At 38.4% G+C, this 27,685-nt stretch overlaps 1 protein-coding gene across 5 annotated transcripts in view; it reads left to right on the top strand.

Moving 5' to 3' along the window:
* Positions 1 to 27,685, top strand: part of KLF12 (KLF transcription factor 12) — a 469,330-nt gene that overhangs the window by 391,689 nt on the left and 49,956 nt on the right. The window lies entirely within an intron of this gene.

The following is a 27,685-nucleotide window of genomic DNA, read 5'->3' as shown; positions in this document are numbered from 1 at the left end:
TTTTTTTTTTTTTTTTTTTTTTAATTTGGGGAGTACCAAGATCTTCTTTAACTGATGGGTTCTTGAACAAAAATATAGATGGAATTTTGCAGAAACAACCTGAAAAGTTATTTCAACCAGAAAACATTGATTATTGATTATTTAGAGAAGCGATTTAAAGTGTTTCACAAATACTTCATGTGAAACAGCAACAACAAAAATGTAGGTTCAATATGTGTATTTGTTTATATTACTCCTTTCCACAAAATTAACCTTTTAACACATAATGTATTGTTAAGCAAAAAAAAGAAAAATTAAAAAAAGAAAAAAATGAACTGTGGCTGTATTACTTCAAAGATGAATGGAAATTCCATTTTACTTCATTGAATTATAGTTAGAATGAGATTTTGATTAAAACTATGCCTTTTTTTTTAAGTATGGGAAGATGATTACCAAAGATTGAGCTTCCAAATTAATTTTATTCCTAAATCAAGATTATTTTAGACACAAAATAATGACACTTTGCATTTGAATCGTGCCTAATCAGCTCACCTCCCTTCCCCCATTAAATCTAATTAATTCTCACAATAGCTTGGTGATGTTGTTAAATATTGTGCTTTTCTTTTTCACAGAGGGGAAATGGGGCACAGAGGATACAGTCATTTGCTTATACCTTGCCTTAGAGCTGGGGCATCCTTCCTGGTTTCTTACCATTGCTAAAGCATATTGTCCCCTGTCCAGCTTGAAAAGCTAAGGGGATAATAATATAATGGTCATTACATAAAAGGAAAGGGAGAAATCCGTTCTGTTGTTGACTTCACACACCACAAGCCAATGGGTAGACTACAGAATTGTCAGGTATGAGATCCAGTTTCCGCAACTTGGTTCTCAATGGCTAAGTGTAAAACATGGAGTAAATAACAGTTTCTTTTCTTGACTTTTCCTCTCTGAAATATTGAAGTAATGATGTTCCTGCATAATTCATAGCATGTTATTTGTTTAGTAGGTGTAAACCACTTGTATCTCCAGAGAAGTAATCCATGAAAAACAAAAGTGTTGTTTACTACTAGCCTTGAGAAAATTCAACTTTTATTTATTCAGCAACATTTATTTACAGTTCCAGGCACTGTAAGAAGCACTAGATTAGAAAGATAAATAAAACATGGTTTCTATCCTCAATAGCCTACCTGTCTTGCAGGGTAGATGTGTGTGTGTTTGTGTGTGTGTGTGTGTAATGTCACATACACAGATACATATACAATATCACACAAGCACATAATATACAATGTGGGTAATGCTCTAAGGAGATATATTTATAATATAATGTTTAGAAGGAGAAGTTAGGGGCTTTATTTAAGACGAATTTGAGAGTTCATATTCGGGAGGGGGTGAAATGTAAAGGAAAGAACAAGACTGTCAGAAAATCCATCCCAAAGAAGAAAGCTTTTGAGCAAAGACCTAGAATTAGTAAGAAAAGCAAGGCTGAGCTAGTGTCTCCTTTATAGATTGATGCATGCATAGAAAGACCTGGAGATATTTCCAAATTGACTCTAGTAGGAGCATACATGGATTTAATACGTGTACTTTATTTGGTCATGAGCTAGCTAAGATTTCTATGATATATACTATCTTGAATCTTCCTTAGGTAAATACTGTGAGTCTAGTATATGGAAATAAATCACCTGGCTAGGAAGAAGCCCCATGAATCACCCAGCCTCTACTTCTAGTAAAGTGATAAACACTTATTATTTCTTTGTGAAACACTGACCCTGAAAATTCAGAAAGTTTAAAGACTCATGTTGGCAATGAAGACGAAGGGAAAGTGATAGTCGCTCTCCCCATCTATCAACTGGGTAATTTGTAGGATTCGATGTCAAGTTCAACACTAGCTGGGCTGTGACTTGGGTTCAACCTGGAAACACTGTATTTAAGAAGTAGAAACAGTGATTTTTGTGAAGGTAACTTAGCAAATACCCCAATCAGTTAAAAAATTGTGTTCATCAAATAAGTAATTCAAGTTCAGGAGAAGAAAAAAAGCCTCCAACTTAACACTATTAAGGTATGTATAGGTAAGGTATGAAAATCAGTAGGTTGAGAAAGCCTATGGCTGTTGTTGAGCTCCCAAACCAGTGTTTATGATTGAGTTAAGGTCGTTTAAACTTTTAACTAGCATTTTTCTGTGCATAATATTGTTATGAGAGGTGGCATCTGCTGGCCTCATTCATGTGGGAACATTTCCCCTGAAGGTGAAGAAAATGAATATCTGTATAAGACAAACAAAATCCACTGGAATTGAAAGTGTGGTAATATTGCACATACCCAGGGAGGAGATGAGAGTGCCAGGGCCTAAGAGGTCCAGCAACATACGTTGGAGTGGAGCCAGGCTTGCTACAACTGTCTGCTAACTCCAAGGGATTAAAGAATGGCAATAAGAACTTCTTGCAGGGTATATTAGCACCCTGATAACAAATACCAGATCATTGTACAACTCATTTACTATTGAATTAATTAAAGGTAGCAAGCCAGGCCAGATATAAACTCTGTTCATCAGAAAGTTTGTCCCCTCAGTACCACCACGCACTAGGAATATTTACTGATTTGAAGACTGATGAAGCCTTTGGGGTTCAGCCAGGTGAATTTCATTTTCCATTTCATCAGACCGCTCCTCTTTCCTTCACCCTTGGCCCTAAATGGAGGTGAGCATGCCTTCCTTTCTCCAATGACTATGGTAGGGAAGTAAAAACCTCTTTTCCTTCTACCCATCTTAGGTTTATTGGCTGGGGCCCTGTGTAAATTAGACTGGTAAAAGACAGATTAGCAAAGAGAAATTAGCAAAAGTTTATTAACATGTGTATTTACATGCACATGGGAATGAATAACCAAGAGAGTTGGTTAGAGCTTGGGCTTGTATAGCATCTTAACCCAAAAAAAAAAAAAAAAGTTTTTTAGAGAAGTGAAAAAGACAAAAGAAAAGGATTTTGAGCTTCCAGGGGGTAAAATCGTAGGAAGGTAAATATATGGCAGAAACTCATGGAAGATAGGGATAGTGAGATGTGTTGTGCAGATTCCTCTGATGCCATCTCTGGGTTGATATAGGAGGGTTGTCTGTAGTGATTGCCTTGCCCTTCCTGGTAGAAAGAGGGAGAGCAGAGACTTTTTCTTGTGTCTCCTCCTTTTTCATTGCCTGTAGCTCATAATAATTTTTATGCCAAAGTGGCAAATTTTTTAAGGACATATTCTACTACCCTTCATGTTATAAACCATTTTTAGAATATCTGCCACTCTTTCTTGCATACGATAATGCCAGAAAAAACTATTTTTCTGCATTTGAGGCAAATGTGGAAAACTTCTTATTAGAGAGTTGAATGTGAAGATAGATTTTTCTTCTTGGCAGTTCTTTTTAATTGAAACGATTATATCCTGACATCAAACCCACAGGACAGCAACTATTTCCAGGTCATATTCAGCTGTTTTATTCCTAAAGACATAACAGAAATCTGTAAGCTACATTTTGGTGTGTCTATGTAGGCTGGCATAGGACAGGGTGGTGTTTAGTGGGAAATATCTGTGGACCAATTATTGAAGTTGACTTAAGGCTCCAGAAATTTCCAGAATCCATGTTCGTATTCTAAAGACGTGCACATTTATATATGCTCATCACTTGCTTTTTTCCTCTCTACTTCTCACTCCATTCTGCTCCATTTTTAAGGTTTTAAAGGACTCAGACATGTGTCGTTGCTTGATAATGGTGATGGTAGTGATTGTGCTGTGTACCTGAAACGTGTATCAAGGGCTGTTATGTAACAGTGGTAGTGGGAGTCACATAATGCAAACTTTATGGGCTATTTATATGATAACATAGGAAATAAAGCATTATTAATAGTAATCATTGGCCAAATATGGTGGCTCACACCTGTGATCCCAGCACTTTGGGAGACCGAAGCTAAAGAATCGCCTGAGCCCAGGAGTTTCAGACCAGCAAAGCAACATAGTGAGACTCCAGCTCACTATTTTTTATTTACTTTTTAAAATAAGCCAGGTGTGAGGTATGCATCTATAGTCCTAGCTACTCAGGAGGCTGAGGCAGGAACCTTGAGCCCAGGAATTCAAGGCTACAGTGAGGTATATTGTGCCACCGCATTCTAGCCTGGGCAACAGAGCGAGACTCTCTGAAAAAACTATATATGTAGGAATTGTCGTTAGTAAAATTGAAGTAATTTTGTAGTTTTCTCTAACCAAGTGGATGCTGCCACTACCAGTCTCAATTATTATTTATTTATCACTAATGTGCCTAAGACTTTATGTAGCTATATACACAAAAATGCTCCAGTGTTAATGAAGTCTCTATGCAAATTATGATGCATTATGGGTGTGAATCATATTTCACATTTCGGTGTGAAAAAGTTCTGTGTCACAAATTTTTGTGGAGGGCAGGAAGAGCCTTTTCACACTTTAATGTTTTAGTGTGGCTATATGATGCTACAGTGAACTTAAATATTTATATTCATACAGTTGCAAATGTTAGACATGACTTCATGGAATCTTTTTGAGGGATATAGCTAGGAGAGTTTTGTCATAAAAATAAGAACATTCTTTCTTGCTTAAACCTTTTTCCTTAACAAAGGAAGGCACTGAAGTTGTTGATACTGGAAATCTCTCAGAAATCTAATGTAGAACAGCCTTTTGAGGAGGGACAGAGCATTTCCAAATTACCAACTTTAAGGCTATAAAGGAAATGCAAGCATCATCAAGTGCAATTCAACCTCCTTACCTTACAAATGGAGGCCCCAAGACAAAAATGTTACATGCCAAACCTAGGCATCAATCCAAGCTTCTCTGTGCCTGTTCATCCAGGCCTCTGCATGCCTATCCGGTAGTCTTTCCATGACGTGGCAGTTGGCCACCTTTGTGGAGAGCAAGAGAAATGTGAATGTTTAATTCATTACAAGCTAAGCAGAAGGCTTTTAGCTGGGAAATTCCCATTAGATTGATGGGATGGGAGAGCAAGGAGAAACAGGAAAAGTTTAATGAAGACATTGCTCCTCACACCAGTATGTGGCACTTACTCCCTGCCAAAATGTTTACTCATCATCTTGCAGATCCTTGCATGCTCACTATTTATAGATAATATTGATTTTGTTATTTTAATTACCAGAGTATTTCACTGCCTTGCTTCTTGACTTACAGAGCAAATATTATATTATGCATGGACTTTAATATGTGGAAATTCCAGTTCCCAGAATGCAACACCTTCATGGTCTTTTTAAGCCATGCATGTTGGCAAAAAAGTCACAGAAGGTTACCTTTGGTTTGGTTGGGAAGCATGCTCTCTCCACAGTTTGATGAGAGATTTGGAATATGGGCCATAGTTGATGTCATCGTTAACCTACTTGCAAGTTCTCTGTATATGTATTGAATTACAATAAAAAGAAATGCCTGCAGGGTGATGTTACATTTTAAATCCCTCCAAATTCCCATCTTTTCTTTGTTATAATGTGGTATTACCTATTAATTTCTTTAATGACTTCACCTCCTCAAATTTAGCTTGGGGTCAGTTGCATACACTTCAGACTTATGTTCTGTCTTCCAAAGTGACCGTATGAAAGAACTTAGGCCTAATAGTTTCTTAACTTCTTTATCACCCAGAATTTCAGCAAGAAAGATTCATGATAAAAGTAGTTTCTATATTCCTGCTGGTATCAGCTGATTTTGTCTCTAGTATTTCTTTAGTAACAGTAAAGATGATATAAGGAAAAAAAATTAAAGTAGATAATTTTCTGTAATTATTTCCCTAATTATAGGAGAATTAAGGCTATAAGATCATGCTGAGGCCATAAAGTTTACCACTTCTGAGACATCTTCATATTAAAAACCCAAGAATAGTTTATCAACCTGCAGCTCAGAACCATTTTAATATTGTACTGGAAACCTAACATGTGAACCCGTAAGACATGTCATTGTACTCTTTGTTGATTCTTGGTATCTTCCCAGCACTGTACCCAGGTGTGGTGCTATCATGTAATAAAACATCTCCGACATACTAGCTAATTATAGCATGAACAGGCAATATTGTTCAGACAACTTTGTAATTCTGGGGTTTGTAGTCTACTGTTGTCTATTTTTGCTCTTACGGTGAGGTTTTATACAGCAGAGGAAATTTAAAATTCACACAGTCTGAAATCATGATTTACCCGAGCAAAGCTGCTTAAACTACTGCTTCTTATAGGGGTTTAAATTGTGTGATGTGGGTTATTCTCCATCCCAAACCTCTCCCTTTTAAAGTTGTTCAGATGTAGAACTTTAAAATAGATGGGTGCAGTAGGCTGGTTCCTGTAATCCCAGAGACTTGAGAGACGGAGGCAGCAGGATCCCTTGAGCCCTGGAGTTCAAGACTAGCCCAGGCAACACAACAAGACCAACCCCTGTCTCTTAAAAAAAAAAAAAAAGAAAAAAAGTTAAAACTTAAAATAATGGTCATGTCATAATGAAACATGAAGAAGGGAATGTGGGGAGTCATAAATGACTAATACAGAAAAAAGACTGTGACTGTGTCTCACTATGAAAAAATATATATATATTTCTGTGATAGCACCAGTACCAGTCATGTTTAATTAACATATCAACTTAAAAGGAAGAAGGATTGTATTTCATATATAGAGAATGAAGTCACATCCTTTCTTCATCTTTCATAGTATTTTTCAGTGGATGTATTTAGGCTAAAAATATTGGCTATCAATTATAAACCATGACTGTCTTCTAAATATGCATTTGAAAGAATAATGACTAAAATTGGAACCCAATCAAAAATCTGAATGTGTTCATGCATATGCTGGAAATACTGCTCAGGATAATAAATCTTAAGGGGTTCCCTGCAGGAATGCTCCATGTGCTAGTAGTTTTGTTCTGGTTTTCATCTACTGGTCACATTTGCAATGTCATCTTTCTAGCTACGGAGATTTCTCTGTATACACATGGACAGTGAACTAGCGATTTTAAAATCAAACATGTTCTCACCTCAATGTAATTTTTCTCAGTTGACCACCAGATTTTCATAAATTTTCTTAGTAATTTCCGTAAAACTAGCTACTTATTACATTTCTTGGCATAGTACTAGATTTGCCTAAGGTAAGACCAGTATCCCAATAATATATATTTCTTTTAATTAGTTTTAAGAGAGCAATAGATAGCGTGAAACATATTTATAAAAAAGATTTAAACCAACTCAGCATGACACAGGTTTTATCACAGCTATTTTACATAAGCCCTCAGCTAACCAATAGCTAGGGGGCTGAGGACCCTGCTGAAATCCACTGACTACTTGTGGCCATTGTCTCTGTCTAAATATTCATTTAGTTTAGTCTCTTTTATCAGATGATTTTTTTTGTATAAATTTATGAGATCCAAGTATAATTTTGTTACATGCATAGATTGTGTAGGTGAAGTCAGGGCTTTTAGAGTATCCATCACCCAAATAATGTATGCTGTATAGATGGGGTTCTTTTGTTGGAAGTAATGAAAACTAACTGAATCTGGCTGCCTTAAGCAAAAGGTGATTTTTCAGTACATAAGGTAGGTTATATGGAGACAAAAGAAAAGCAGAGGAGCTGGGCCTCAGGAAACACAGGAGCCAAGATAGCACCCAGGGTCCAGGGAGCAAGATTTAATCAGCAGGTACAGGCCTGGGAGGGGTCAGCTCTAGCTCCTCTATGTCACCTCCTCAATAATCCCAATAGAGGAAGCTAGAGTATGATTGGTCCTGGGTTAGGTGCCCAGCCCTTGGTTACAGTCCTACAAAGACGAGATGAGGTGGGAGTAGTTTCCCAAAGGAAAAGTGTTAGTACCAAAAAATGTTGGGAAAGACTGCTCTTCATAAATTAGAGCCATCAATTTGCCATACCGTTAAATTACCTGAAAGTTCTCATAAGGGTAGTAGCTTTACCACGACAAGCTTTAACACTTTCCCTTCGAGGCCATAATGCCTTATATTTTAGAAAATGAAAGCACTCTATCATTAGTTACTAGGTCCTTTCTCTTTGGTCCTACTGTTAGTTATCGAGTAGCCAAAACGTATGCAGCATGTTTAGTCAAAATAGACACCATTCTCCTTGAAACCTAAGAGTGTTGATCTTAATCACTTTGACCCTTCATTTCTCTAAAACCCTACTTGGGGTCACATATTTAAAAATGCAGCCTTTAAAACCAAACATACATAGTTAAATTGTGATATCACATATACAATAGGCAGAAAACAGAGGAACTGCCTATGAAATGTATAAAGTTTTGGTCTACAAGCTGGGTTCTGGTATAAATTTCTCACTTATACTAAATTAGTCTTTATGGCTCTTTAAGATAAATAATATTTATGTTTATCTTAATAAATAAATGATATCTGACCCAAACTATCCAAATTAGGTCTTGAAAGAATCCCCAAGAGGTAAGACTCTTCATAGCATCACCTTGAAAGAAAGTGCTTCACAATTTGCAATTGCAAAAATAGCAACCAGCCCAAATGTCCATCAGTCACCAAGTGAATAAAGAAAATCTGGTGTATATATACAGTATGGAAGACTACTCAGCCATAAAAAGGAATGAAATAATAGCATTTGCAGCAACCTGAATGTATAAAGGGACCATTATTCTAAGTGAAGTAACACAAGAATGGAAAACCAAACATCGTATGTTCTCACTCATAAGTGGTAAAAACGTAAGAATCATAGAATGGGCCGGGTGCAGTGGCTCAAGCCTGTAATCCCAGCACTTTGGGAAGCCGAGGTGGGCGGATCACAAGGTCAGGAGCTCGAGACCATCCTGACTAACATGGTGAAATCCCTTCTCTACTAAAAATACAAAAAAAAGTAGCTGAGTGTGGTGGCGGGCGCCTGTAATCCCAGCTACTCGGGAGGCTGAGGCAGGAGAATGGCGTGAACCTGGGAGGCGGAGCTTTCGGTGAGCCGAGATTGTGCCACCGCACTCCAGCCTGGGCGACAGAGTAAGACTCCGTCTCAAAAAAATAAACAAAAAAAAGAATCATAGAATGGACTTTGGGGACTTGGGGGAAAGGGTGGGAGGGGGGTGAGGGATAAGACTACACATTGGGTACAGTGTACACTGCTCCGGTGATGGGTGCACCAGAATCTCAGAAATCACCACTAAATAACTTATTTATGTATCCAAACACTACCTGCTCTCCAAAAACCCATTGAAATTTAAAAAAAGAGAAAGTGCTTTATCAACCGTAAGTATTAACCCACAATCAAATTTCAACTTTATGTAAGAGGAATATCTTACTACCACCTAGGAGATTCATTGACATGCCCAGCATTGGGTACACAAGGCTGTAATTTCCTTCAGGTCTCTTGAGCCTTTCCCAAATCTAACGGTTTAGAATTCTGAGCTGGAGGGTATATTTAGGTAGGACTGTAGTTCAATACATTACATAAATATGTACCTGTATTTACCATGTTTTTGTGATCCTTTAAATCTTCTCTTCCATCCTATAATGTATTTGGAACACTCTCATAAATGGATATATCAGGATTAAATTGATTTATTGTAAAATAGAAATCTCTCCAATTCTATCTATTTTTCCATTCCTGTACTCATTGCCTTTTTTCCTCAGAGGTCTGAAAAGAAAAGAAATACTGCTTTTCTGAGAGTTTGCAGTTTATAGGTATGGAGAAAGAAAAGGGTATACCTTTCTATTATTTTCACTTTAGATCTGTATTATTTTGTACTCTTTGACAAACCTTGTAGCTTAACTGAAGAATGGACTGATTTCTTACAGTGAAAGTGACTTACAGTAATCTTCCCCAAACTGCACCGTCCATAAGGCATTTATTTGGGAAAGACAAGGAGGTACAGAATTGTATTAAAGGTAGGAGACAAAGGCTAAAGGCAGCCATGTGACGAACAGAAGAAAGTTGCTGCCACCTAGAGGTAAAAGTTGGTAAATTTTGACAATGTGCTGTGAATACTCAAAGATTCTTGAGTAGACATTGATGTAATGTAATCCTAAACTGAAATGCAGCCAGGTGACTTAGTTTCTGCCTCTAGGTGAGACAAGATTTATTCTATCTCCCTTCACTCCCCATTAGTAGTGTTCCCATATTCCTCATGAGATTTTGGTGACCTGGGTGGGTTTTTGCATTTTTTGCCAGCAGTAGCCTCGTTACTGGTCACAAGAACTTAAGTTATTGAAGGTCTTCATCCTGTACAATACAGTCTCAATTATTTGGAAGTTGTCATTACCATGGCTAATAGAGAATGTGTTTTCAACAGTCTTGGCTATCTTTTTAAAAATATACTCTCAGAAGTGCCACTAAACTACAGACCTCATCAAATTATGTGGCTGATGCTCTTTTCCTTTCTCCCAGGAGAGGGCAAGAAGCAGAATAGGCCTGCGTGATGAGAGGCGAGGGTCCCAGGCACAACAGTCAGAGGAAGGGACCCTGGGACTCTCCTAAGTTATGCCAAGACCTAAAAATAAATGAAGCAGCACCAATCTCCAGAACAATATGCAATTGGGCCTGTTTCCATTTTGAGTGTTAGAAATTGATTAGACGTAGCCCTAACATTTTAAAAATTTGTCAGAACATTTTTTTAAATGGAAAATTCTCCCAAATAAAGAAGCCTGGGTAGCCAGAAATTTGGTGCCACCACATTTGGCTTGCTATTCTCTCTTTTCAGGACAACCATATTGCACAACCCCAGGGGGCACTATTCACATTGTGTTCTATGTGAAGAGTACCTCCAGGAACATTAAAGGAAAACATATTGGCATAGAAAGGTGAGAAAATATGAAGAGAATATGTGTGTGAGTTTCCATGTCTGCCTCTGTCCTCTCCTGAGTGGGAGGCTTGATTGAATGCTATTGATGATGGTTTTCAAGGAGAAAAGGGCTCCAAAAAATACAAGAAGATTCAAAGTGAGGATCACAATCAGAGTGTTCCTTGTTTATCTTACACCCTTCTGCTTCCTTAGAATGCATTAGTCGAGCCTCTTCTCTGCCTAGCTTCCATGTGGACCTTTACTTGTTTGTCATTTTTATTTTCTTCTAGCCTGTATTTAATTTTAATCATCAATTTAAGTATTTAAATTCTATGTCACTTACGAACCTGATCATCTTTTGAAATTGCCAGAGACTGACTTTTTTTTTTTTAACACTTGGTAGCATCATCACTTATGCAGAATATTTGTGTTCATTCATTTTTTCCCTCTTCAGTAAAATTATTGTGCCTGCAATGATCCAGCCCCACTTTCTGTACTTGGGGCACAGTATTTAACAAGACAGACGCGGCCCCCACTTCGTACCATGTAGTGGAACAAGAGTGACAACTGGCTTGCATCTGGTAGTGATAAGTGCTCTGATGAAAATGTAATGAGGATATGATTGGAGATGACTAGAAAGCAATCCGAGGGGGTTGGCCAGAAAATGCCTCTTGAAAGGAGGTGACTTGGCATCTGGGAGCCGAATGATAGGAAGGAGCCATCTGGGTGAGGGTCTGGACACATTATTCCAGGTGCTAGAAGCAGCTCACACAAAGGCCTTCAGATGGGAACAAACATGGACATTCAAGGAACAAAAAGTGAATGATGGAGAGTGTGAAACAACCTCAGTTCAGAGAGGTCTGTGGGAGCACGTAGTCCATAGTCTGGGTGTGACGGGAGCCCACGGGACGACTTTGAGCAGGAGAGTAAAGGAATGGAGTTGTATGTTTCAGGCTTAGTCTGGCAGCTTGATAGAGAAAGGGCTGTAAGAGTGTGGAAGGAGGCCGGGTGTGGTGGCTTACGCCTGTAATCCCAGCACTTGGGGAGGCCAAGGCAGACGGATCACAAAGTCTGGAGTTCGAGACCAGCCTGGCCAATACAGTGAAACCCCGCCTCTACTAAAAAATACAAAAATTAGCCAGGTGTGGTGGCAGGCACCTGTAATCCCAGCTACTCGGGAGACTGAGGCAGGAGAATCACTTGAACTCAGGAGGCAGAGGTTACAGTGAGCTGAGATCGTGCCACACCTAGGTGACAGAGCAAGACTCCATCTCAAAAAAGATGTGTGGAAGGGAACAGGGGAACGAGTGAGGAGGCCAAGGCTGTGGCTGAGGAGAAAGACATGCTAGCCGCGACTAGAACGGTGTCCACAGAAGGAGAGAAGTGGATGCAACTAGGATGTGTTCCGAAAACTGTTAACAGCAGTTGCTTATGGAAGGAAGTGAAGAGAAGAAAAGAATCAAAGATGACACCTATTTTAGTGTGAGCAACTGGTGGTTGTGGTTGGGAATTTAGAGCAGAGGGCAAGTCTGTAGATGTAAATGTAGCTGCCATCAGCATACAAATGATAGTTACCGGGGGTGCGTGTGTCTATTTGATGTTAAGGGACAGAACAGTTCTTGAGATGAAGAAAATCTAAAGGTTAAAAATGCCTGCAAACCATCAACTAGAGGCTGTAAAACTATACAGTGGATGAGCCATAAATATCAATAGGTGGCCGGGCATGATGGCTCATGCCTGTGATCCCGGCACTTTGGGAGGCCAATGCAGATGGATCCCTTGAGCTCAGGAGTTCAAGACCAGCCTGACCAGCATGACAAAATCCCATCTCTACAAAAAATACAAAAATTAGCTGGGTGCAGTGGCATTTGCCTGTACTCCCAGCTACTTAGGAGGCCGAGGCAGGAAAATCGCTTGAACCCAAGAGGCAGAGTTTGCAGTGAGCACTCCAGCCTGGGCAGCAGAGTGACACTCTGTCTCAAAAAATAAAAAATAAAATAAATCCACAGGTAAACTGGACAGAACCTGTATCAATGTATCTAAGGCTGCCTGTGTGTGCCCTCAGGCTGCAAAGGACCATGTAAGTTTCAGCCAATTTCTTCACCCCACGTGCGCATGCTGTCAGCAGCCCATTGTAAAATGATGCCACTTGCCCCCAGTAGATGTCCAGCCCCAGACTGCTCGGTGAGATATCTGACTTCAACTGAATAAATAGATCTTAATATATGAGGACCTCTTTTCCCAAAACGCCAAGCACCCTGGTGTCTTTCTTCCACAAGAAGACTTTAGCACTGGAAGAGCCATTTATTCTGTTTGTTCATATTCCCTAACCTCAGTCTTCTCATTCCTCATCTGCAAAATCACCCATGCTGGAAACCTTACGGTAACTCCAACTCTGTCATAACCCACATTTATTTGATCAAATGGGTCCAGCATTCCTCCTCCTAAATATTTCTTGGCAGTGTTGGCTCTTCCTCACCCCACATGCCCTCATCATCTGTTACCTGAAGCATTACCTTAAGATCCTAACAGGTCTCTAGATTCCATCTTACATCAGTCAGAATGGCTGCGATTAAAAAGTCAACAAACAGATGTTGGCAAGGATGCAGAGAAAAAGGAACACCTATACACTGTTGGTGGGAATGTAAATTAGTACAACCTCTATGGAAAACAGTACGAACATTTCTCAAAGAGCTAAAAATGTAACTACCGTTTGATCCGGCATTCTCATTAATGGGTAGCTACCCAAAGGAAAAGAAGTCATTATATCAAAATGATACCTGCACATATTTGTTTATCACAGCACTATTCACAATAGTAAAGCCATGGAATCAACCTAAGTGTATATCAGCAGATGACTGGATAAAGAAAATGTAGCATGTATACACCACAGAATTCTAGATTCAGTTCTTTCTACTCCTCCCCCAAATACAGTCATCGCCATGCCTATGGTGATTATTGTAAAATACAAATGGGATTGCTCCTGTCTTTACAACTCTGTGGTGGTGTGCCATGATTTAGAAGTCCAAAGCCCTTAACACTACATGTGAGGCCCTTTGTATCACATAATTCTTTTCCATCTCACTTCTCATAAATTGTTTCCATCTTCTGTTGAACCCTAAATCCCAGCCACACTGAACTTGTTACATTTCCCAAAACATCTTGATCACCAAGGAAACGAATTCTCAAAACCTCAGCTTAAAAAATATTCTTCTGCATCAGGAAAAATTAGCTAATGCATTCTGGGCGTAATACCTAGGTGATGGGTTCATAGGTGCAACAAATCACCATGGTACACATTTACCTATGTAACAAACCTGCATGTCCCGCACATGTACCCCAGAACTTAAATTTAGAAATGCTTTTCTGTGAAGACTTCCCTGCAGTCCCCCCACCCATCAACCTCTTCTTCCTCTCTGATCTGATGTCACCACATGGAGCATAGCATCACTTTTATCATGATTTATTGTATCTGTTGGCCTGTTTGTAATGTTCTTTCCACCTTCTCCTCAAGACTGAGGCCCTCCAGTATGAAGGCTATCCTTTCCCGGCTCGGAGCACAGCACGTGGGGCAGCAGGCTCAAGGCATGTTGATCAGTGAAATGAAGACATCTCTTCCACTATCCTCATCTATTGGTAGGAAAACTGAAGCCCGGAGTTTGAATGCTTTTGTCCAAATTTGCACAGGAGCTAGGATTAGAACTTAGAACTTCTGCCTCCTGACTTTGGTGGTTCCCTTTCCACATTTTGATGGCTGTTTCCCATTCCTTATTCAATATTTTCAGAAAAGTAGAAATATTCAAATTCAGAGGATAGCAAGACATGTTTTCACATTAGAGACATCTTTAAACACTGGTTACATCATTTCTGCCCTTTCTCTGTTCATCATTGTTATGCCTGACATAATGTTTGAAGAAAAATGGTGGCTACTGACCTGAATTTCAGAAGCTAAGATTTTAGATGTGTTCTGTCACTCTCTAATTATGTGATCTGGGGCAAGATTGAGTCCCTTATGCCTGATCTTGCCTATTTTTTTCCATAGGGATTATGTGAAAATAAACGGAGATGAGTATGTAGGAAAGCGCTTTATGTCACAGAAGGCAGGATACTACAAAATACCTCTGTAGTATTGTCACTGTTCACTTTTCTCTTAAATATAACCACTTTTATTGATACTTTAAAAGAAAAGATAACTGTCGTAAGTTTCCTTTCTCTTCTTCTTTTGACAATCCATATAGTATTATAAAAGATTGGGATTCTAATTCTTACCTCCACCTGATTTTTACGTTTGTGGCCTTCCCTCTGATCCACTTGATCCTGAATTTAATTATCAGGCTTACATTAACACCCTGTCTCTTTGCTTGCTCTACCTAGCAGTTCTTCATGGCTGAGTGAAAAGAGCTTGATTAATAAAAGCTTACCCTTTCATATTTCCTTGCAATTAGTCCAATAAAAAAGCATCACCCCCGGATGGGCTTTGTGTGGCTATTTTCTTTTAATTCTTTTCCTTTGGCTGTACTGATTTGATGGCTTTTTGTCTCTTGTGTATATTAATGAATATGAAGATCAATTTTTTAGTTTTTATTGTCACACCTTTGAAGACACAAACACCTTCAAACATTAAAACTCTGGAAATAGGATTTAGAATGAGATTTAAATGTAGGCTGTGTTGTTTAATGGGATTAGTGCATACGACATTTTCATATGAACAAAGAATAAATATCTTTTTTTCTTTTTAATCTCTTAGCTGAATCAACAGGTACTGAATTTTAAGCAGCACTGTGCAAAGTGTCAATCCATGTTGGTATAAAGAGGTAAACCGCTTATCTTTCTGAAGGTTGAGAAGCTGGGCCTCCCCCAGAATTGTAGCAAGCTGAGGACCCGTGGTCTTAGAACACACACTGAAAAGGGCCTTCTAATGATAAAAAAACTGAACACAGGTACTCTATAGGAAATGACCATCAAAGTAAATCTAGTGTTAATTGGCCACAGAGGGAGATGTGGCCTCTGGAGTACTGAATGTATAGGCTTTTATTCTCTAGTAACTTTTTTAAGGCATTTAAAACTGACATGGGGTGAATAAATATAAAAAACAGGAGTCCAAACAACTCAATGGAAAGAGTACAGCTTTGGAGTCAAGGGATGCTGATTCAATCCTACCTACTATTGGCTTTTGGCATTAAACAAATCATCAAACTCTTCACTTGTCATTTCCTCTGGGGTAAAATACAACAAAAATATCTCTCCCAGAGCTCCACATACTAAAATTTAAATGTATTTGGCATAGGTTGGCCTGCCATAAAAAAAAAAAATACCGTAGATTGTGTGGCTAAAACCGCAGGACTATTTCTCACAGTTCTGGAGGCTGGGAAGTCCAACAGCAAGACATCTGCTGATTCAGTTCCTGGGGAAGGCTTTCTTCCTGGCTAGCAGAGTGTACCTTTTCTGTATGTCCTCAAAAAGTGGAGAGAGAAAAGAACTTTGATCTTTCTTTCTCTTCTTATAAAAGTACACTAATCCCATCCTAAGGGCCCCACCACCCTCATGACCTGATCTAAACCTAATCCCCAAAGGCCCCATCTCCAGATACCATTGCATTGAGGATTAGGGCTTCAACATGTGAATTTTGGGGGGACACAGACATTAAGTCCATAATTGTTCATTCAGATTAAAGGTCTGGACTGACAAGGATCATATATAATATTATTTTTATTAAAATACCAACTTCTGATTATCAGCTCCCTTAAAACTTAAACATCACTTCAGTTTGACTTTGTCTTCTGTGTGACAAAGGAATCTGATATGGAATTAGAAATGGGCCCTGGAATCAGTAATTTGCTCCCAGGCATGCCTGGTTATATTGGTGGTAAATAATTCATCCTCTGGTGATAGAGGCGAGTCTCCAAAGTGATTCTCCACAAATTCATCGTTTTCAACACTTCCCTCCAGGAGAAACAGTGAAGTCTGATTTTGCCAGAATTGGACATTGTACTTTGTTAGAACCGCCTTTCAATATTTTACATTCTTAAGCTTTTCACAGTTTTCACACAGTTCATAGATATCATTTTATTTATTTCTCAGACCCATTCTGTGACATGTCTTGAAAAACGGTTTTATCTTAATCTTTAAAATGAAAAGAGAAAGAGTCGAGTAGGGATCAATAAATTAGACTGCCTATTTTCTTACTTCAGTTACTATACATTAACTCTGTAACCTCAAGCAAGTTATTTTATATCTCTGTGTCTCTGGTTCCTAATCTGTAAAATGGGGCTTGCTAGTAATACCTGTTTCATGGTTATCATGAGATTAAATGCACTATATTACATATAAAGCTCAAAGAACAGTGTTTACCAAACTCAATAAATAAATGTTGACTATCATTATAAGGGGATGCAAGACTCATTTATGTAGGGCCATGACTAATAACATAGCTAACATTAATTATGTAATCTACTAGCTAAAATGTATTTTGACCCTTTAATAGATAATACAATTTGAGAGCTAGGTTAACTCAGTTCCCCAATATGATATAACTAAGCTAACCTTGACATATCTGCTGCGTCCTTCTCATTCAGTCCTTTTCCTTTACCTACCTTTTAAATGTTCATGTTCTTCAAAGTTTCATATCCTTTTGCATGCTCTCCCTTAATAACAGCCTTCTCCATAGCTAAAGCACTCACCTCTTTGCTGATGGCAGCCTGGATTCTTCATTCCTCCTCTGAATCCCTGCAATGTCTTTTTGTCATGACCCTCAGTTGTGTGCATGTAAGGAAGTATGTGTGCCTCTCTTAGACTATAAATCTCCAGCACCTAGCATAAGGTCTGGCCCATAGTAGACATTCAGTAAATATTTGAAGAAAGAAAGAAAAGGCCAGGAGCAGTGACTCACACTTGTAATCCCAGTACTTTGAGAGACTGAGGCGGGTGGATCACTTGAGGTCAGGAGTTTGAGACCAGCCTGACCAACATGGTGAAACCCTGTCTCTACTAAAAATACAAAAAATTTAGTCAGTCGTGGTGGTACACGCCTGTAATCTCAGCTACTTGGGAGGCTGAGGCAGGAGAATCACCTGAACCAGGGAAGCAGAGGTTGCAGTGAGCCGAGATTGTGCCATTGCACTCCAGCCTGGGTGACAGAGCAAGACTCCATTTCAAAAAACAAAAAGGAAGGCAGAGAGGGACCTGGCTTGAAACTGAAATATCCTAATTCTTCTAGTTTCAACTCCATAATTAAATCATTCTTAATTTTTTAGAAAGATACACAAAATTTAAATAAAATGGAATGTTTTAAGACTTTTTTCAAACTTCGCTTGATTAAAATAATGAGCTAATTGGAAGTCTGACATATTTTGAGCACCTACTAGGTGCCGGGCACTATAGTAATGCTCAGAATTAATATAAAGGTATCTAAAAGGAGCTCTGTCTTTGGAAGAATATAAAGAATATAAAGTATCTAAAGGAGAATATAATATAAAGGTATATATAAAAAATATAAAGGTATCTAAAGGAGCTCTGCCTTTGGAAGAGAATTCAAACTATTGTGAATGAGTTAGTGAAGTTATGTTGCAGCTGTGTGTTAGCAGAGTTTTATAAAGACAGTGTTGCCTGTTGGTCACAGGTTGGTCTTTCTATTCCTCACCAGTTTAACATATTTAGATATTACATCATGTGTTGGCCCTGGGAGTTAGCCTTGTTTGAGATAATAAAATTCATATTTGTTTCATTTCATCTGTAAGTTTTAAATACATCTATATCTATTGCTTTACCTCTGTAATACTTCTCTTAATGTGTTTTGCCACACGCAGAAACCAAAATATAATTGAATTAATACAGTCCCTGCACTGTTTGCCCACATGTACATACACACACTTCTAATTGTGGTGATGCACAATTTTTTTTGGTGGTTTCATTTGTAGATCTTTACCAGCCAGGTGCCACACCGTTGTGAAATGTCATTAGAATGCTGATTTCTCTCTGGGTCCAGAAAACTAGTTTGAAAGCATCTGATAGTGTTTTGACTGGTGCAGACGATGTGTACTACCTATTTTGCTGAACATTACTATCCTTGAAATGTAAAAATTATACATCTTTTAACTTTTTCCACAGTTATTGATTCAGCTATGTAGTGGCATACCCTTGACTTGCATGCTTTCAAACTGGTGGGTGAAAATATCATTAGGTGAAATTAGAATCTTGGTGCTATTTTTGCTTGGTGTTATCTGAAATAATGCATAGCTTTTGCAAATTTGTGATTATTAATTGATTTGGAGGCCTTTGATTCTAGAAATTATATACGTGCAGAACAATGACAAGTGTTAAGAAAGGAGCCTTTTCTTTTTCTTTTTACACTGATTACTTTGACCTAGTATGTGAAACACAGTAATTATCACATGTGATACTTTTACAAAATATAAATTCAGTCATTGTCACAATCTGGGTTGACTTTTGTTAGATATATTTTAAGGATAATAATTACCTTTAGTACTTATAAATATGCATGGTTACAGTTGTACTGGTTAGAGCATGCCCTTCAGTCCTCATCCCAGGTGACCTAAATGTCACATGATTTAATGCACTGGAGGAGGAGAACCAGAGCCTACGTCTAGGCTACTGACATAACTCCATTCATAGTGAGCTCTTTCACAACATCATGATTTTAGTTACAATTGGATAAGAGTAGTGTCCCCTCTTTCCTACCTAAAACATATGCTTTAAATGAATGTGCATTTGTAATATGTGTTCTCTTATGTCCCCAGGGGTCAAAAAGCACATGTATAAAACATAACCCCATCCTGCAGTTATGTGTGGTAATGAACCATGGCTTAAACAAAGGATACGGATGCATTAACCACAAAGTCTTATTAACAATTAATGAATAAATAAGTTATTTTAATAAGTTCATAGCAGCTACAAGTTTAGGTACTCATAAAAGTGACTGATTACATTAGCAGGCCTTGGTCTAAAGAGTGCAGCTGGCTGAAGCTAGAAGGCTCTGTAGAATTAGAAAGTGCAACCATGGCCTCAGAATTTAACACCAGGATGCATGAATGTTGAGTTCTTTTCTGACATGCAAGTCTTCATCAAAGGTAAACTCAACTAACCACCCTCAGAAATTAATGAACCCTAATAATGTAGAGACACGCATATGCTCACCTATGCATAGGCATGCATACGTCACCTTGCAGTTTTATATTTTCATGTCCTGATGCAGATTTGGCAAGTGCTGAGCGTCATTTTGTCATGCTCATCCTTGGCAGCAGGCTTTCCTTCTCTACGTTGCTCCTCAGTGTCTACCTGCCTGCTCCTGCAGCCCTGGGGTTCCGTAGCAGTTCTTCCTGTGTTGCTTTTTCTGGCTTCATTTGCTGTTGCTGCCACCCCCCACAACCCCACATTACTAGACCACCCCCTGGGTAGCTGACCCAGGCTCCAGGATGTCCATCACACAGGCCCCAGTCACCTGCTTTTTGCTCCTACCACCAACGTGCCAAAAGGGTTTATAAAGGCCTGTCTTGAAAAGACCCCTCCTGCAGGAGACCTACACTCACCCTTTCAAAACACCCTTTCATCCATGCCCTCATGAGAAATTCACCACCAACCCTTGGGACATTCACAATAGGGAGTATTGACCCCATTTTGTCAGTGATGAAATTGAAGTTCCAAAATAGAAATTCAGTTATTTGTCCTATGGAACAAAGCCACTTTGCAACAGCCCTGGTACATCTAGATCTTCACATTCCAAATTTAGCAGTGAATCTCCTAATCCAATCCATGCTACCCAAAGTCAGACTTGAATTCTTATTTGTAGATGGAGAATTTGAAAGCAGACTTACCAGCAGTATTTATCTTTAGTTCAAAGATGCCATAGGTCTTGGCATTTGGTTCTGTTTGAGGTATGGAAAAATATTTGTAGATGTAGAACTTTTCTTATATAAGAAGAGTTTCCAGATAAATAGAAGAGGTCACTAAAGTTCTTGCAAGTACTTTTCAAAACTTTTTTAAAGGTGTACATTAGTTTCTTCTATCTGGAATGCTTGACGTAGAATCCTGCCTCAAGGAATTAGTAAAAGATAAGAGCCCTCCATGTACTTCTTAGTCATTTTATTTCTCTCTTTTTCCTGGAAGCATAACTTTCTTAGAAACCGCAACTTTGGTTCTTCTCATTGATGAGCATGACTTTTAAAAATAAGGTGATTTTTCTGAAATTATTGGTGGTTATGAAGCATGCTGATACCAAAGCAGTGTTAAAATCTTCTTGGATCAGCTTTTTCCAACTCTACATAAATACACATAAACCCACACATACAATGTAATATGCATGCTATATCTTTTGGTATGGTTTTCTATATTTTCTAATATGCATGCTATATCTTTCGGGAGCCATTTTGAAAGAAGTTTCCTTAGAACTTTAATGAATGCGAGAACATTTTTTTTTAGTACTCCCCCCACCCTGCCTTAATTTCTAGTACATTCAACTTGTTATGTAATTGTATAGTAAGTCTTAAGGCAAAGCCATATTCTATGGTGCTTTCAGGATCTCGGAGCAGTAGTTATTTTATATAAGATAGCACTGATCAGACAGCAGAATTTTAGACTCTCTACACAAGAAGAGTTGATCCTGAGAGAAGTAATGTTAAATCCCTCTGTCAACATTCTGTAAGAGTGAGTAATAATAACACTACCTAGCACATGTAATAGTTGTGTTATTCATAGATGAATATGCCTAACTCCTCACTCCCAGTTTTCTCATATGCCAAGCCTAAGTTTGGACATAGAATGCAGCCCAGAGCTGAAGAAAGAGGATCTAGTGTGCAATAAACATGATGTCCTCAGTCCATCTGATATGTTACATGCTGCTTTCAGCTGCCTTTGCGGCAACTTTTGCTTTAAGTGGAGGAACTAATGGAAGCAGGATTTTCTTATGTAAGAGAAAAGACTACAAGAGGGATGAGACTAAAGGCTCACTTTTGTGTGTGTGTGTGTGTGTGTGTGTGTGTGTGTGTTTTTAATCCCAAAGAGAAAACAAACCTATGGCTCTTCCTGACTTAATGAGAGGGTGACGTAAAAGAACTGAAGAACAGCCTTTCCTTTAAGCAGTGGGAGGCTGAGCCATATCAAGTCCTTCATGGGATAGTTTATTATTTTCTCTTGTGGCTGTAATATTTTCTTAAAGGAAGGAGCAAGTTGTAATCCTGAGCTCTCATTTGAAAAGTATATGTCCCACCATTTCATCTTGTCAGCACTGTGTGGTTGATTTACTAAACATTTCTACTGTGTGACCTCTATTTTAAAGAGAAGGTCAAACTTAATCTACTTAATCTGCCTAAACTCTATTTTACTCATCTGTAAAATGGGAATGATAATGCCATCACCTTAGATGTTAGAAGAATTAAATAAAATGATACATTTGAAATGTGAGAAGGACATGAGATCTGGGAGGGGCCAGGGCAGAATGGGAATGTAAAATGGGAATGATAATGCCATCATCTTAGATGTTGGAAGAATTAAATAAAACGATACATGTCAAGTATTTACATAGTATCTAGCCAACATTAAATTGCTCTATAACTGTTAACTATTGTTAACTATCAAAATTCGAATACCAAAAAGTTCAATGAAAGGAAAATTACTATTTGTAATCCTCGAGCTAGAGAATAAAATTTATATACACTCTATCTTTTGAGCTCAGGTTTGACTGAAGTAAAACTAGGAAGTAATTTTAGAGACTTGGTTCAGTTCTTACAATTTTCTGCTTTCCTGAGTGAAAAAATGTGTATGTTCTACAGGATACCTTAAATATTCAAGCATCTTCTCCAAATCTAATACAAGAATCTAAAATATAAATAAGCACTGCCCTTTTCTTCTATTTTTCCCCTTTGCTTATATCTCTAAATACTCTACATTTTATTAAATTGACTTTGTTGACTCTGCTCAACAACCATAAAACAAGAGAATCCTCAGCAGGTTGGGCTTAAAACTCACCCTATCCGTAGGCTTTCCAGCCTCCTCTGAAAGGTCAACGTGAGTGACTGCAGGAATGGGAAGTCTCTTGTCAGTTGGTGATCTTTGTTATATGCGTAGCAGATGAAAGTAGATAGTCCCTGCCTCACTCGTGACTGCATCCCCTGAGCTTAGTGCTACACTCTGCACATAAGGGCTCAATAAATATTTGTGAAATGATAAATGAGCAACGAGTCTCACAATTTTCTGGAGATTTTTTGAAAACAACATTTGTTAAAACTTAACTGTACATAGAATATTTTAAAAGATAAGAGCAGTAACTTGTTAAAGGCAACCTCCAAAAACAATAGCTCCAAAAGGAGCTATTGATAAACATGATGAGAAGTCAAAGATGAGGGTTGTAATCCTCTTAGATTAGCCTTAAGGTACTTGAAATTGAAATAATTCAAATGAGTGACCCTGAAGCTCTGAAGGTTCCATGGTACTTGGTTTCAAAAACACTGTCATAGAATTCAGAGAGAATGTCTTATTGGTCTAAGAACTATAAGAATAGTTGGGATCTGGCAGATTACAGTAGAAGTCTGTGCTATCATTCTTTGTAAATCTGAGTGCAAGTTTTCTGACCTAGCAAGGAAACCAGCATCTAAGCCTTTGAAACCACACAATACCTTACCAACCTAAAGTTTTTGTAGGTCTTCACAGCATTGTTGGTGCAGCTCTCCCAGGGTCAGGGACCAACCCTGGCAGGCTTCCTTGTATGGGGGCGGCATCATGGGTTGCCACGGCGGAGCTTATGTGAGCTTTCCAAGTCGTGCTTCCTCATCACATCAACATGTTTCATCTAATTGGGTTTTGGGTTTCCTCTCCTATAAGATGCAGGCAAATTTCCTTCTGTTCCATGGGAGCTTTGTCAGGATGAATTGGAACTTTAAAAATGAATAAAACCATCTTTAGACTCTTCAGCAGAACGATGTTGTAGAAATGAAAGGCGTTATTATAAACTTTAAAAAAAAAGTTTTATGTGAAAATGCCTTTAGCACTTTGAGACTGTGTCCCATTTTGTGTCTTATGTTTTGCTTTTACTCCTGGAATTCTTCGGACTGTCTTCAGGGTGTGTAAATTGCATTAGCACTGGGTGGGCTTTGCATCCATAAGTGGTACTGTCTGCCAGAGCAGACTGCTCTGCTGTTCTTGCTGCACTTTCCCAAGTCTGCCCACACACTGACATGCTACAGAGGCTCCAAAACTGAGACATATGTTAGAGCACAAAATGCTTTCCCCCCAGGACTCCTAGAGGGTTTGGAAGAATGCTTTCCCTGATTCCTGCTTCTTGAGATAAAAGAACATTTGGCAAAGAAAGTCTAAATAGTCGCTTTGAAAAAATAAATCAAGAATTGAACTCATTTTTAAAAACCAGGCCAGGTGCAGTGGCTCACAGCTGTAACCCCAGCACCTCGAGAGGCCAAGATGGAAGTATCATTTGAGGCTAGGAGTTCAAGACCAGCCTGGTCAACATAGTGAGACCCCATCTCTATTTTAAAAAAATAAAAATAAACTAAAGGATCCATGACATGCCTATTCCTAAATCATCTTCTGTGATAATGCTTAAGCAGATTTACCCTGTGTCTTAGTCTTTTTCAAATACTATAACAAAATACCATAGACTGGGTGGATTACATATAACAGAAATTTATTTGTCATGGTTCTGGAGGCTGCAAAGTCCAAGATCAGGGTACCTAAAGATTCAGTGTCTGGTAAGGGCCTGTTTTTCTGTTTCATGGACCTCACCCTCCTACTGTGTCTTCACATGGTAGAAGGAGCAAGGCAGCTCTCTGGAGCCTCTTTCATAAAAGCACTGATACTCATGAGGGCTCCACCCCTGTGATCTGATCATCTCCCAGAGGCTTCACCTCCTAATACCTTCACCTTGTTTTTTAACTCATGTTCTTGCTGTGAAAAATTTTAAAAAAAATAAAAATAAATAAAAAACAGCTTTCAGATATACCTAACTGAGACAGTTTCAATGTATGAAATTTTGGGAGGACACAAACATCAGACCATAGCACCCCACAACTGTCTACAGTGGTCCAGTGCCTTCTCACGACTTTCTGGGAAGGCTTCTTGTTATACTTTGAGAACATGTAAATAGGTTACAGGTTTTTAGTCACACAGTCTGCAAAACTGAATAATTCTACAAGAGCTCTGCCCTTATAGCCCAGCAGAACAGCTCTGGACAAAATAGTTGACTGTGTATTCCTGTGCATGTTACTAGTTTTTCGTTTTTTCTTTTAATTAACACACCTCAGAAGTTAATATGTTTGTGCTAAAAGGAAAAATTGTGATTTGGAGTTGGAAATTAGACGATTTGTTTAAAAGATAAAATTATCCAAGAATGTGCTAAACCCAGATAAATTTACAAATGTTTTTATCATTGGCAAAGCTAACTTAATATTTTCTCTGATTATTTATCATCATGTCTATATAAATGCAAGAACGATTCAGAAGCTATTGTGATGGCCAACAGTTGTGAACTTACCCTAGAATTAGAAGGGAAAAAAAAGGAGTCTCTAGTGCTGCAAAGAGTCGCTACAGAATGTCAGATAACAGCAGTGGAATAAAGGACATACATGGGCATGTTCATTTCTCTAGCCTCTGGCCCAGAGCAATGACTCCCAACCTTTATGGAGATACAAAACTCATTAATTTTTTATTGATTTTATGCCTTCGCTTCTACATCTTACATGAGCTATATGACATACATTTTTTAAAAACTGAGTTGAGCACTTTTGCAATTTCCCTTGAGGTAAACAACAATACCTTAATATATTCCCAGCCCAGAATTGCGGAACAGTGAGAAATCATTTATTAAGAAAACATTTATTAAGGTGTTTACCAGGCACTGCTTCAAATGCTTTGCATGTTAACTCATTTAATCCTTTCCACATCCTTTAAGACAAGTACATTTATTATTTTTTTATTATTATTATTATTATTATTATTATTAATTTGAGACAGAGTCTCTGTCACCCAGTGTGGAGTGTAGTGGCACAATCTTGGCTCACTTGCAGCCTTCACCTCCTGAGTTCAAGCAATTCTTCTGCCTCAGCCTCCTGAGTAGTGGGATAACAGCCATGCACCAGCACATCTGGCTAATTTTTGTATTTTTAGTAGAGACAGGGTTTCATGATGTTGTCCAGGCTGGTCTTAAACTGCTGACCTCAAGTGATCCACCCACCTCGGCCTTCCAAAGTGCTGGAAATACAGGCACGAGCCACTGCGCACAGCCAAGTACATTATTTATTTTTTATATAAATATATTCATTTTATAGAAAGGACACTGAGGCATTGAGGCCCTAAGTTACTTGTCCACAGTGGCACAATTAGATGGGTGGGGCCTGGTGATGTGACTGCAGCACCAGGCATTTAACCTCAATAGATGGCTGGCAGTTCACACTTCAGAAGTAACAGTCATCAGTGGAAGTTGTATGAAAATCACTATGACTGTGTTTATCATGGTCTTTGTTCTTGATAACACTTCACCTACACAGCCTTTTTAGGGTAATCTTACCACTCGTGTTACATCCCTCAGCATGTATAGATTCTATCTGAATTTCTTCATGGTCACTCATATATGGGTTTTGCATGACTTCTGTTATTGTTATTTTTCCTCAAACATAATACATATTTACTTACCCAGATTTGAAATTCGAAAGATCAGAGGCAGTATCTTTTACGACTTGTCAATTCACAAAACACATGGAAAAACAGTAGAGTAAGGACTTAAAAATATGTGATGGGCTGGGTATGGTGGCTCACTCCTGTAATCCAAACACTTTGGGAGACTGAGGCGAGTGGATCACCTGACGTCAGGAGTTCGAGACCAGCCTGACCAACATTGTGAAGCCTTGTCTCTACTAAAAATACAATATATATATATATATATATATTAGCCAGGCATGGTGGTGGATGCCGGTAATCCCAGCTACTTGGGATACTGAGGCAGGAGAATCGCTTGAACCCTGGAGGTGGAGGTTGCAGTGAGCTGAGATCGTGCCACTGCACTCCAGCCTGGGTGACAGAACAAGACTCCATCTCAAAAAATATACATATCTGTGTTGAATGAAGTGGACTGAAGGAAGTTAAACAATGTTGACTTTAATTATTAAGCTGTTTCTCACATCTGCCAGAATGTAATGTTCACATATTTTGATGATGTTGGTTTAGTCACGTATTAGTGCCAGAGTGCAATTGGCCAATCTGATCTTCTTCAGAAAGGCCCAGAGAGAATTTTTTTCTGAAGAAAATGTTTAATTAGTTATCATTGATAGTGTACATACTCTTTAGCTAATCTTCTTGCTGTGAAAATCAGCTTTTAGATATACCTAAATGAGACGGTTTCGTATATTTCCACATATCCATAATATTCATGCATAGAAAATGTCAGAACCTTGCTGTTCTATATTAAAGTACATTTTAATTGCCCAGTAATCAGGGAAAATTAAATTCTAATTAGTATGAACCTCATATCTGATTCACAGGTATTTTATGATAAATCTAACTTCAGCGTTTGTCTAAAACATTTTAGTGTACTAGAATCACAGCATCATAGGATCTGAAAGGGCAAGAAAGAGTATTTAGTTCCACTGTCTTATTTTACAGATGAAGAAACTGGAATCCAGGGTTGCTAAATGACTTATCCAGGGTTACACAAAAATAACACTTCCCCATTGTTGACACTCATTTGTAAGGACCCTTGAAGAATGTTAAGAAAAGACCTCTTAGTAACTAGTGAATTTGAAGAATAAATAAATCTGATTCCTGAAAAAATTCTTTTTGTGATTCAAAGAAAGATTACAGTTGTAGCTGAAAAAAGAGCAAGATATAAAATATAAAATTAATAGAATTCCCCTGCATTGCCAATAACACATTTAATACATTAAGCTCCGTAGTGACTTGTTAGGTTTCTGAGCACATGAGCTTT

This window comes from Rhinopithecus bieti, unplaced genomic scaffold (assembly GCF_001698545.2).
Source record: "Rhinopithecus bieti isolate Rb0 unplaced genomic scaffold, ASM169854v2 scaffold_17962, whole genome shotgun sequence".
NCBI lineage: Eukaryota > Metazoa > Chordata > Mammalia > Primates > Cercopithecidae > Rhinopithecus > Rhinopithecus bieti.
Note: the sequence above shows the minus strand (reverse complement) of the source record. Positions and strands in the feature narration are given on the sequence as shown.